This window comes from Mus pahari, chromosome 5 (assembly GCF_900095145.1).
Source record: "Mus pahari chromosome 5, PAHARI_EIJ_v1.1, whole genome shotgun sequence".
In the NCBI taxonomy this organism is placed as follows: Eukaryota; Metazoa; Chordata; class Mammalia; order Rodentia; family Muridae; genus Mus; species Mus pahari.
The window spans coordinates 104835468-104849221 of record NC_034594.1 but is presented as its reverse complement, the minus strand read 5'-3'; positions in this window follow the sequence as shown (position 1 = coordinate 104849221).

The following is a 13754-nucleotide window of genomic DNA, read 5'->3' as shown; positions in this document are numbered from 1 at the left end:
AGAGAGACAGAGAGAGAGAGAGAGAGACAGAGAGAGAGAGCCAGCCTGCAACCTTCCCTAGGAGTCACACATCAGCCCCCATCAAAGGGAAGGTCTGACGTTCTATAACCATTAAGGAGTAGGGCATTTCACATCAAATGATCTAGATAAGCATACATGCATGCCACAGAGCTTGGAGGAGCCAGGCATGGAGATCTGTCAAGTCAGTACAGATTATTTAACTGACCTAGAGAGAGCTGCAGGGAGGCATGGCCTGGTGCAGACTATGGAATTAAGCCTGGAGGCTCATGTTTTAACAGCCTGTGATTTACTGTGTAGTCCACATTAGAGTCAAACTTTCAGCAAGCCTCCTGTCTGAGCTTCTAAGTGCTGAGATTTTAGGTGGAAGGTACCCAGCCAAGAGTGGTTTTGTTTGTTTGTTTTTGAGACAAAATAGGCTGGCCTGAAGAATGAATGCTATGTAGGTCAGATTGATTTCGAACTCACAAAGATCCATCTGCCTCTGTTTCCCTAGAGCTGGGATTAGGGGCTTGGGTCACCATGCCTAGCCTAAGGACTTTTGGGTCTTGTTTGACTTTCCCAGGAGTTCATGTGCTCTGGACAGCTAACAAACACACCAGAAGACCACATCCTGCCTTTCTCTATAGGATCAACAGATAGAGGACCACACTGTGCTTCTGCCAGGATTCTGAGACCACAGTGGGAAGTAGAGTGGGAAGTAACGGCTTTCAATTTAGCTCATTTAATGATCTTTTTTTCCTTTAAAAAGCCATGTCTCCCAGCAATGTCAGAAGCTACATCCATAAAGTCTTACTAACACAACTCCTAGACTTGAGGCGAACAAGGTTAATACCAATAGACATACCAAAGTGGAGCGGAGAAAGCCCACTGGGCCTCAACTGTACACAAAGAACTACAGATAACTAAATGCTGAGCTCCTCCTGGTGCCCACTCTTAAATCTCTCTCACGCCCTACTCAAAGTTGATAGGCTCTTTTTCTTTGATTATATTTGTGACATGGACACACACACACACATACATATATGTATGTGTTTAAAGAGAAACCATTGAGTACATTTTGTTGTTGTTGTTTGTGTGTATGTGGTTTCAAGGCTGACCCCTCTGGGAACATTGAGGGAGAGTGCGAGAAGGATCATAAGAGCCAGAATACCAGGAAATCTGCTGTGGGACCGTCTCTTACAAAAACCAGTGTGTAAACAAGACCAGAACAATGTGACATCAATGGATGTGTTAAGGGACCAAAGGGAACTGTTCTTGGGGATCCTGTTCCTAGACAAAGAACTACCATGAGTTTCAAAGTTATGTTTTAAGTTTTAGTTATTGTGCCTAAGAGACCCACCAAACAAAGAATCCTCTGACCTGGAAGCTCCTTACTCAGGGACAGATAATTTCTGAAATGCTGGAGACAATTGTTTATGCTTTCACACCCCCAAACAAGTTTGACTCAACTGCCCCCAATGTGCTTGATCACATGGAGGCAGGAGGCATGTGCACAGGAAATGTGGCAGGATATGTGCCTGCCTGTTCCTGATTGGATATGGGTAGAGGAAAGGGGGAGGGAGTGTGCAGGTAGGGAGTATGCAAAAATAAATGCTTTCCCCTGATTAGGCACAATGGGAAATACTGTGGCCTTATGGGTGTGCCTTTATAAGCCTTATCAAATTGTGTCTTGTTGTCATTTTCCTGGGAACCCTCCAGTGCACATGGCCAAAGTCCATCAACCTGGCCTTATTTAATTAAAGCTTGCTTCAAATTTGGCTTTAAGTTGTGGTAGTGATCTTACTCTCAGGAGTGGGATTAACATTACAGGCAAGTACTTCATGTGATTTGTAAAGAGGAGCAAGCTCGTTCACGTCATCCAACTTGTTTCTCTTCCTTCTAATTAGCTTCTTGACATTTTCTATGAGTTAAAGGATCAAAAAATACCATTCAAGGTGCCCCAAATTATCTAGTCCTGTATTTTGGTAATTTCAATTTAGTCTTTACAACCCCAGTTTCTCCAGACTGCCTAGGGCCTTTCACCAAGGCTCCTGAAACCTTAGCAAACAAATCCAAGGTTCTGTAGAGGTGTGAGTCATTTGATCTCAGGAAGCAGAGAACAAGACAAGCTCAGGGGAAGTCGCAGCAAGCAAACCAGCAGGAACCAAGGCACATGCAAAAGTTATTCTGCCTCTCTCTTAGTGTCTGTCCTGTGGCTGTGGCAAAACATTCTGATGAAAGGCACTTAGATTAAAAACAAAACAAAACCAAACAAAACCAAACCCAGGTTTATATAAGTCACAGTTCAAGGTACAGCCCATCATGATGGGACGCCAGGACAGACAAAGCTGAGAACAGCTGGTCATATCACATCGACAGCTAGAGAGTGGGGGTGGGGGATGCAAGCTGCAGCTCACTCAGCTTGCTGTCTCCATCTTATAGTCTAAGATCCTCTGCTCAAGGGATGGTCCCACTCACGACTAAGACTGGCCTTCCCACGATAAAAATAATCAAGATAATCACACCTAGGTGTGCAAATCGCAGATTCACTCATGTTAACAATTAACACTATCACAAAAGTGTATTTTAATAGCTTTTATTTTTTTTGTTTGTTCGTTTTTGTTTTTGAGACAGGGTTTCTTTGTGTAGCCCTGGCTGTCCTGGAACTCACTTTGTAGAACAGGCTGGCCTCGAACTCAGAAATCTGCCTGCCTCTGCCTCTCAAGTGCCAGGATTAAAGGCGTGTGCCACCACTGCCTGGCTGCTTTTACATTTTTAAAAATATTTCTCACCTTTAGTTATTGGTAGTGGGGAGACATGAAAGCGTTGAAGTATATGCGTAGAGGTCAGAGGACAAATCGCTTTGTAACAGGTCCTGGATCTTAGTACAACTGACTCCATGATGGAAGTACCATTCAGGACATAAAACTCAGTACGTAGCACCACCTGTCAAAATGAAAACAAAGACCTCATTCATCAAAGGTTCTACATCTGGGAAAGTCTCTGGACTAACCTTGCGTTCTGGCTTCTGTAGTTCCGCTTCTGGCTAACTGTTCTTGTTAAGTGAAGTGTGTCAACCCTGAACATGGTTTTTGTGTTTAAAATCCCACCCTGGGAAAGGCTTGTGGCTGCACTGGGATCCCAAACACCCAGTGTAGTCACCTCCCAAACACCCAGTGTAGTCACCACTAGCTAAGAAAGACTTTCTATTGGCTTCAAGCCATGTCTGAGCAGTGTTCTCCGGTGACACCCACAACAGCTCTTGTCCCACACCCTCCAGTTGCTGTGACATAGACGGGCTGAGCAACATGATCAATCTTGATACTGCCTTTTCCTTCATTGTTTTTTTTTTTTCTTCAGTTTTTGATGCCTTTCTATTGAAACGTATTTCAATTTTTAACAAGCATTTTCTTTCTCATTAGAAGAAAGTATGTGATAAAGCTAACGGTAATGAACAGGGACCTGTGTGTCCAGGTTCGTGTGCCTGTGCATGTGAGCATGGGAAGGAGTTTGCAACTTTGTTTTTCTGTAAACACACATTCTTGGTAAGAACACTCAGCTGTTTGTCCAGATACTAACTCTGGAAGCTAGAGTTTCTTGGGGGTTGGGAGTATAGATCATGTGTGATGCTTATTTTCTGCTTACAGCTTTTAAAAATATTAATTTTTAAAGAATTTCATACACTGCATTTTGATCAAATTTACCTCCTACTCCTCTCTCCTAGCTCTAACCTAATTCACCAATGGAGTCTTCTCTCCCTCTCTCTCTCTGTGTTTCTGTCTGTCTCTGTCTGTCTGTCTGTCTGCCTGCCTGTCTGTCTGTCTCTCTCTCTCTCTCTCTCTCTCTNTGTCTCTGTCTGTCTGTCTGTCTGCCTGCCTGTCTGTCTGTCTCTCTCTCTCTCTCTCTCTCTCTCTCTCTCTCTCTCTCTCTCTCTCTCTCTGCTTTTTTTTCCCTAGAAGAGTTTACCTTGCAGCACCCTGATCCCCTGGCTCTGATAATCTTTTGACCCCTCTTCTATAATGTTCTATAATGTTCTATAATGTTCCCTGAGCCTCAAGTGTAGGGATTGTATTTTTTGTTTGTTTGTTGTTTTGTTTTGTCTTGTATCTGTAGATTACAGGGATATAGTGTTATATTACACATGATCAGTTGCAATGAGCACCTCCTCATCTAGGAAGCTGACTGGCAGCTTTCCTTATACAGGTGCCTACCTCCTGTCTAGATCGAGGGACATGGCATGGACTGGTAAATCATGAAGTGGAGAAAATGGCTCAAAGGGGAGAGAGAAGGCAAATACTGAAAGTTCAACCAGAAGGAAGGTGGGGCCCTCCCTGCCTCATACAATCATTACAATTTGACTGACATCACAGGCAGAGCGATACTAGCCAGTCAAAATGGAGGAAGGACCCATCTAGTCACAAAGGGTCAAAGTCACAACAGTGGGAGTGGCTATTCCAATAGGCCACCTTTCCTCCTGATCACTCTTGAAGGACAGAGAATGACTCTAGTCTACCATTTGCTCCTTGTAGCTGTTTATGCAGCCAGGAAAGAAAAAGAAAAGAAAAACCTCTAGAGGGTTTTTGAGTCTGGAGGGCAAACACAGGTATTTCTATGTGTACCTGCCTTTCACAGTGAGTTGTTCGGATGCTGGATGCTGGATGCTGGATGCTGGATGCTGGATGCTGGATGCTGGATGCTGGATGCTGGATGCTGGATGCTGGATGCTGGGGACCCGCTCCTGCAGAGGACAGGGCCTGAGAAGGGTGGGTGTAGCAGGGGAAACACAGGAATTGCACAGGATAGCAGTTTGCTTCTTTGCTGAGCCTCTGAGGATACTTTGTGTCTACACTCAGGAGGCAGATCCCAGAGATGGAAGCTGCTTTCTCAGGGCCACGGGATTTACTCCTATTTCTTACAGCAGTAATTACAGCATTTCATATTTGCATTTTTAAAGAATTTCCAATTCACAGAGAATGAAACAAAACATTAAAAAATTATTATAGATTGAAGTTCATGTTCACATATCCTGTCCCAGCTAGACAAATTTCAGCTAAGTAGGGAGAGAGACTTAAGCCCCCTTCCCGACCAAAGCCTTGAGGTCATCAGTATGAGACAATCTGAAGTCTGAGAAAAATCTTTTCCATGTGAACTTAATAAGCAAAGCAGAAACTTACCAAGCTGAATTTTAAGCTGTTTTAAGCCTTTTAATTATTGCCTTTTAAAATCCTTGTATATGTCTCTCTAATATGCTGTGTGTGAGGAGACTGGTTTAGGGCCTCCAGGGCTCCCTATACATTTGTTTGACCAAGGGCAGTTTTTCTTCAGCTGTTCTACAGCTCCATGAGTGGCCCTATCTACCTAGCTCTTCCATGAAGCTAGAAATTAATGAAAGCCATTTCCCTTTTCTTTTATATCAAATCTTAGTTTCTACAAAGTCATTCTCATTATTTTAATATTCTCCAGAAGATGCAGTAAGACTTGCAATCATTAACCTAGGTTTGCTGATCCTTGGTTTCCAAAAGTCTTTTGCACATTATTTCTTTCTATACACGTATGTAGACTGATATTATCATTACAGAATAAGCAGGAAATGGTTCCAATTTTAATTGTGGGTTTTCTTCGTCTCCACAGTCTTAGCCTCTGTCCCAGCCTCCGGGGGCAAGGTAAAGACATCTTGCTTGATAATTTCATTAACTGGGTTTGGTTTTGATCCAGGTAATATTTCCCATTCTATTTCTCTCCCACAGACCAGAACACCAGTGCTTCTTTTTAAAAGGTGAAAGGCAAATAGGGAAGACCTGCGACAGCCGTATAGACGCTTTTATCCCAGAACAGCATGTCTTTGCTGACAACTGGAAGTCCTGTCATGCATGTCTGTGAATGGCTCCCCCACATGGATAATTACAAGGACAAAAAGATCATCTATCCTATGAAGAGCTGTAGGAGCCTGGAGGTGTTCCATACCTCCCCTGTGGTCTGGCTCCAAGAAGGGAAGTGGAAGAGAGAAGGGAGCTGAGCAGAGATACCTGTGGCCGTTTAGGGATCATTACAGTCTTTCCCCTGCTCTGACCTTTCACCTTTTATATGTTAAACTCTGGAGTCCCGTATTCTCCCAATGTGCATGCACTATACCCCTTTATAAAGCCAAGCCCGTCATAGCTTCACTCTTTTTTCCTTGCTCAGAGGCAGCCTTCTGTAGACCCCCATCCCTTGATGCCAATAAATTTCTCCAGTGAGGTCTGTTTCATAGTGTGATGTTTCATGGCATTCCCTTTATTAATTGATTAATTGATTGATTGATTGGATGTTGAACATATTTTATTTGTATTAATTATTGTATTGTTTACATTTCAAATGTTGTCCCCCTTCCCAGTCTCCCCTCCACAACCCTCTCCACTCCATCGTCTTTCCCTTTGCCTCTTAAGAGGGTGCTCCCACCTTCCCACCCACTCCAGCCTTACCCCCCTTTAGCTTCCCCCTTCTTTGGGGTATCAAGCTTCCACAGGACCAAGCGTCTCCTATCCCACTGATGCCAGATAAGCCAGTTCTCTGCTACATATGTAGCCGGAGCCATGACCCATGTATACTCTTTAGCTATTGGTTTAGTCCCTGGGAGCTCTGAGGGGTACAATTAGTTGATACTGTTGTTCTCCCTATGGGGTTGCAATCCCCTTCAGCTTCTTCAGTCCTTCCCCTAATTCTTCCATTGGGGTCCCCAAGCTCAGTTCAATGGTTGGCTGTTGAGGATCTGCATCTGTCTTAGTCAGGTGCTGGCAGAGCCTCTCAGAGGACAGCCATTCCAGGCTCCTGTCTGTAGCCATCTTGGCATCAGCAATAGTGTCAAAGTTTGGTGTCTGTGGATGGGGTGGATCTCAAGGTGGGACAATCTCTGAATGGCCTTTCCTTCAGTCTCTGCTCTAGTTTTGTGTCTGCATTTCCTTTAGACAGGAACAATTCTGGGTTAAAAATGTAAAGATGGGAGGGTGGCCTTATCCCTCAACTGGGGTCCATATCTATCTACTGGAGGTGGTCTCTTCAGGTTCTATCTGTTGGGCATTTTGGCTAATGTTATTATCTCCACTGGGTTCTGGGAGCCTTTTGCATCTCTGGTGTCTGGGACTTTCTAGTGGTCCCCTCCGCATTCACCATCCCCAACTGGCATTCTCTAATAAGAATTCTGTGTACCAATCCTCAAAATACCCCAATGTTATTAGGAAGTCAAATGGAAGAAGTTGGAGACTGGTACTAGACCACCAAACCCTAACTATGATAGCTTTCCCCGCTGTGCACAATCCCTACGCCTTGTGACCCAATACATCACTAAATACAGCCTATTCTTGAGTAAGAGAACTCCAGGTGCCCTTTCAGCATCTCTGCTGTCTAACAGCCAGAATTCCTTCAGATGGGAAGGCAATACATATGAGACACGACGGCACAGAGACACACTAGGATTCCAGGGTAGTTTTCTCAAAACCCTAAATCTTATGATATTTAAATTCATTTAGGAGTTTTATTTAATTTAACATGTGGATTGTGGTAAGGGTCCTCCTAGAGCACATGAAAGACAAGAGGCTTAATCAGCATCATTGTGTACATGCTCAGCCTCATGACACCTCTAACTCCTCAGTGTCATAGCAACTGGAACCCACTCCTGTAGCTTAATGTCATGGACCTACAGCCATAGATGACACAGTGAAAGCATATACTACCATATGAGGGGACAGAGGGGCTAGAATGTATATAAGGAGAAGCCCGGACACACTTGGGGATCAGCCTTTGGATTTGAATCTGCTGAGCCTGTTTTGGCACAAATGAAGCTGCTCCCTGGCAGAAAGCCTAGGTGTCCTGTTTCTCTGTTTAAGAATACCTTTACAGAGGACCTGCTCTTTTCTCCATCACATGATGCTTGACTCAAAGGTCAAATTTTCTTATTATAGCAACTAGCTAACACAGGCATAAAGTATCAAAACACAAAATGCAGCTTTGCCCATAGGAGGTTAAATACCTAGGCTATTCAGTGACTCCTTCAGAACTGATCACATATCCTGTGAGACCAAATCAGAATATATATATATATAGTTTGCACATTAACAGTTCTGTTTGCAGTTAAGAATAAGTTCCTGAGTTTCTCAGAAAATTAGGATCTACCACGGGACTCAGCTATACCTCTCCTGAGCACATGCCCAAAGAATGCTCTGCCCTACCACAAGAACCCTTGCTCCACTATGTTCATAGCAACTTTATTCATAATAGCCAGACACTAGAAACAAACTCGATGGCCCTCAACCAAAGAGTAAATAAAGAAAATAGGGTTTCTTTACTCAGCTGTTAAAAACAATGACATCAAATTTGCAGGCAAATGGATGGAACTAGAAAAACATCACCCAGAGAGAGGAAACAGAAAGACAAACATGGCATGTAATCATTTATAAATCCATATAAGCTATAAAGTAAAAGACAATCAGAATACAGTCCACAGACCCAGAGAGGCTAAGTAACATGGAGAACTTAAAGGGAGACAAAAGGATCTTCCTGGGAAGGGGAAATAGAATGGGTTTTGTGGGTAGGGGTTGGTACAAGGAGGGACCAGGTGGTGGGGAGGAGATATTGGGAGAAATGATTGGCATTAGGGAGCATTTCAGGGGCAAGGTGGGAACCTAGAGCAATGGGAACTTCATAGAATCTACGTGAGCAACCCCAGCAAAGGCCCTTCCAATGGGAGACACAGAGCCTGAACCAGCCATCTTCTGTAACTAAGCGAGGGCTCAATGGAAGGATTGGGACACCAACCCAGCCACAAAACCTTCAGCCTACAGTTTGTCCTGCCACAGAGTGTGCTGGCACTGGAGCCTAGCAGAAATCATTATCAAAAGGACCAGAGAGGCTTTATCCAGCAACTGATGGGAGCTGATGCAGAGTCCCACTGCCAAACCTTAGAACTCAGGGAGTCCTGAGGAGGAGGAGGAGGAGGAGGAGGAGGAGGAGGAGGAGTAGGAGGAGGACCTGAGAAACCAGAGGGGTCAGGGACACACCACAAGAACACAGCCCACAGACTCAACTGATTAGGACTCATGGGAATTCCCAGCGAACAGGGATCAGTAAAGGTCTGACCTAGATCCTCTGCATAAATGTTATGCCTGAGTAGCAGAGATTCTAACAGTGGTAGTGGGGGCAGGGGCTGTCCTTGATTCTTCTGCCTATTTGTGGGAGCCAACTCCTCTTGCCTTGTCCAGCTTGGATGTGATGCTATGTGCCAGGACTTGTTGGAACTTGTTATGCAGTGTTTGGTTGATGTCCCTTCGAGGACTGCTTTTTTCTGGGGAGGAGGAGAGGGTGTAAATGCTGGCTTTTCTATCTGCACCCCAGTTCCCGAATAACAAGCTCGGAGGGTTATTTATTTATGAATAAATGCCCAGGCCATAGCTTTGACTTGCTCCCTGACTAACTCGTAACTTTTAGGACAGATTTAAATTATTTTATGTCTGCCACAAGGCTAATTGCCTCTCCTCAGTTTCACGCTTATGATTTCCTCAGAGCCCAGGGTAAATCTTCCGCCGCTATCTCCCAGAGCTCCAATCTCTCTTCTAGAACTCCCACCTTCTACTTCCTGCCTTTTGCTAATAAGCCATCAGCTTTTAATTGACAGGTGATGCTTCTATACATCGCACAAGAGGGGTGGATCTGGGGGAGAGGGGAGCGATGTGGGGTGGGGAGAGCTGAGGGGGGAGAAGAAGTTCCTGTTTGTCCTGTGCAGGTTAAGGTTTCTGTTTGTAGTTACAGAATGAGTTTCTGTTTATCCTGTGATAAATCCTAAAGAATAAGTTCCTGTTTGTCCTGTGTTAAGTCCTTGCGAGTTAAAGTTTCCATCTGTAATTAAGAATAAGTTTCTGTTTCTTAGATCTGATGTGAACTGAAAACATGTTTTTGACCTACACTAAACCTGCGGCCCCGTTCACATGATGTCGTCCCTTTTTCTTCCCCTCTCACTGTATCTGACAATGTATAACAGCCAGCTCTCACCCCTGTGAACCCCTTAGCTCTCCTATAAAAGGGACTTCAAGAGGACAGCAGGGGCTGCTCTCTAAAATCCTGACTTAGGGAGAGGCAGCTGGACTGGCCAGGCCCAGGGGAAGGGCAAAATAAAGCTTGCTTTAACCGGACAATTGTAGATTTGGTTTTTCTTCTTGCAGTTCTCAGGTTTAACAATTTGAACTGTGATTGGTAAATATTCTATATCCCAAATAAAATGAAAAATTAAAAGGATGACAGGACCAACTTCTTACTGGAATCATAATCCAAACTATTCATCATTGTCCAACCACTATATAAACCTTGTACAATCTGTAGAGGAAATGCTTAGCCTCACAGAGACTTAAAGTAAGGGGTGTGTGTGGAGGTGCTGGTGGTATTGGAGGGAAAATCCAGGGGGGGTCCCCACCAGCTCAGAGGAGGAGGGGGGATGGGTGAAGAATTGTGACAGGGAGTGACCAGGAGGGGGGGGCAGTGAATGGGATGTAAAGTGAATAAGTACAAAAATAAAATAAAATATTAAAACTAACAAATAAAAAACACCAAGAAACTGTATAATATGACACCCTTCAACTAGGCCTGGAGGAAGAGGTGACATTTTAGGCCTTAACATGCTTAAAACAGGCCCCTGCCCTAAGGCTGCTAATCTATAATTTCTTTTTTCTCCTTTCCACCTGAGAAGGAAGAAAGCAGAAAGGATGATACGTGTTGTGTGTGTGTGTGTGTGTGTGTGTGTGTGTGTGTGTGTACGTGGTACACAGGCCCCTGCTGGTACTCCAGCCCCCTATAGCCAGATGACATCCTCCCTGCATGAGAGCCATCTCCACCTCTACTGTAAACATCTGTAGACTCACTTCAGCCTCTCTCTTCACCACTTTTGCCCAACTCCATAGGAATCCTGCTTCATTTACATCACAGCAGCACTACTCAGGGTGGTCTAACTTCTCCTGAGAGGAGTCTGTTCTCATCTCCTGTGTCCTGCAACTCTCAATCCCTTCATCAGAAGAGGAGGAACTTAGCTGGGATCCACACCAGATATACTGCTTGCTTCTAGGAGACACACATTTGACACTGCTACGGAAAATGCAGAATTGATTTTATTTACTGACAGTTCTTATTGCTGAGATAAACAAGGTCATGTTAGGCAGGATATGCAGGATATGCAGTTGCTTTCAGTCCTGATGTAATGAATTGTGCTCATTTGCTGGTTATTAAATCTGCTCAAGTGGCTGAATTCATAGCCTTAATCAAAGTGCAGAAAACAGACCAACTATTAACACACTCACAGGGAGTCACTATATGTTTGGAGTGCTGCATGAGAAAGAGAATTTCCAAATTTCTCTGGCCAGCTCTTCAGAAAAGTCAGCATATTTCACAATTGCTGGATGCTATCTATTTGCCCAATTTGCCATTATTAAAACCCTAGCACATCCTAAAACAAGTACTAAAAAGGCAAAGGCAATGTGTGTTCTGCTTGTTCCAAACACAAGCCTGCTAAGTCACTTCATGGGACCCAAGAGCACTTGTGTTAGGTCTCTGGAAGTGTTCAGGAAGTGGGAAAAAAAGATATGTTCAGAAATGATGGTCTTGGCTCAGGCCAAGCAGAGCTATATAGGATGTATTTCTGGTGGTTAGATAAAAGCCACTATTCCTCAGGAACTCATGAAGCAGTTTCCTGTCTGACAGAAGGAGTCATTTTCCTTGCCTCTGGAGGAAGAGACCTAAGGCTCTCCAGTGATATATACATGTGGTGCCTACCAGGGTATCATAGCCTTGCTAGCCTTCAGGATCCTGCAGTCCCCATTCAAAAGTCTGCATGAGGACCCTGGCCCCTTCCCTCCCCAACGGGCTTTCCTCTCCCCAGATTCCCATCTATTCTCTGTATAATGGCAAGGTTTTCCCCTGCTCTAACCATCCTCACTATGCTCTTCTCTATGAGTCCTGATTCCCTAGCCCTGGCCATGTCCAGGCTGCTGCTTCTCTCTCTTCTGGAGTCTTCCAGATGCCTCTGGGTGTTCTCTCTTTCCCTCTCTCCAAACAAAACCAAAACAAAAAGAACACACACACACACACACACACACACACACACACACACACACACACACACACACACACACACACACACACTCCTTTCCCCTAATCATAGAGCAGTTATCTCAGTGGCCCTCCACAGATGCAAGTGTATCCTTGCATACAATATTTTTTATCGAAAGAACCTTTTGAAACTTGGCAGTTAGACTTTGTCTAAATGTCCCTGACACAAGTATAAAAATATGTCTTAGCATGAATTTGTTTTACCATTGGATTGAAGCTTTACCTTGGTGGAAAGCCACTGTCAGTGGGGAAAAAGAAAATTGGGTTAGAAAGATTTATTCTCTCTTGGTGCATTCCTGCTGAATTATATAGTGATCATGGAACTTATTTTTACCAGATAAGTGTTTTTTGTTAAATTTGGTCTATTATGCAACAGTTTCACTGTATTTCACTCAATTCCCTGGATTATTTGAGCAAATTAATAGCACTGTAAAAGTTTTACTGACATTTGGGCATGACACAGTCACTGCAATTATGAAATCACAGCAGCTGTGAGCAACTGGGCCTACAGTCAACAGCCTTGAAAAGTGGAGAGGTTTGTGAGCTCCTACCTCTCCACTGTGAACTATTGGGTATGGATAGATTGTGGGAAAAGGGGAGTCACTGTTTTCAGTTGAGGACCTGATGGGGAGCTCACCAGACTCCAGTGGATAGTCCCAAACTCATGGTTGTTGGAACTTGTTTCATACATTACACCCCTCCCACAGTTTCCCCTCCCTCCTTTTCTCCTAGTCCCTCCCCTACACTTTCCCCTTTTCCCCAGACTCACTCTTCATTTCCCTTCAGAAAAGAGCACGTCTCCCAGGGACATCAACCAAACATGGTATAACAAGTATGTTAGTTAGGGTTTCTACTGTTTTGACAAAACTACATGACCAAAAAGCAAGTTGGGGGTGAAAGGGCTTATTTGGCTTACACTTCCACTTTGCTGTTCATCACCAAAGGAAGTCAGGACAGGAACTCAGTTAGGGCAGGGTCCTGCAGGCAGAGCTGATGCAGAGGCCATGGAGGGGTGACGATTACTGGCTTTCTCAGCTTGCTTTCTATAGAACCCAGGACCACCAGTTCAGGGGTGATACCACAGTGGGCTGGGCCTTCTCACAGTGATCACTAATTGAGATCTCATGGAGGCATTCCCTGAACTGAGGTGCCTTCCTCTCTGACCACTCTAGCTTGTTTCAAGATGACATAAAACCAGCCAGTACTCCAAAATTACAATAAGACTAGGTATATGCCCTCATATCAAAGCTGGACTAGGCAACCCAGGAGGAGGAAAAGGGTCCTAAAAGCAGGCTAATGGGTTAGAGACAGCCCCCACGCCCACTGCTAGAAGTCCCACAAGAACATCAAGCTAAACAACCGTAATGTATGCAGTGGACCTAGGCCAAACCCATGCAGGCTTCCTGATTGTCAGTGAAGTCTTTGTGAGCCCCTATGAAACCTGGTTAGTTGATTCGGTGGTTTTTCTTGTGGTGTCCTTGACCCTTCTGGCTCCTACAATCCTTCCCCTCTTCTGTGGGGTTCCCAAGAACTCTACCTAATGTTTGGCTGTGGGTCTCTGCATCTTCAAGTCATTTCTCCAGGTCTGGAAACATTCAAATTTTCCACTACCACAAGAAAAAGACTCCCTT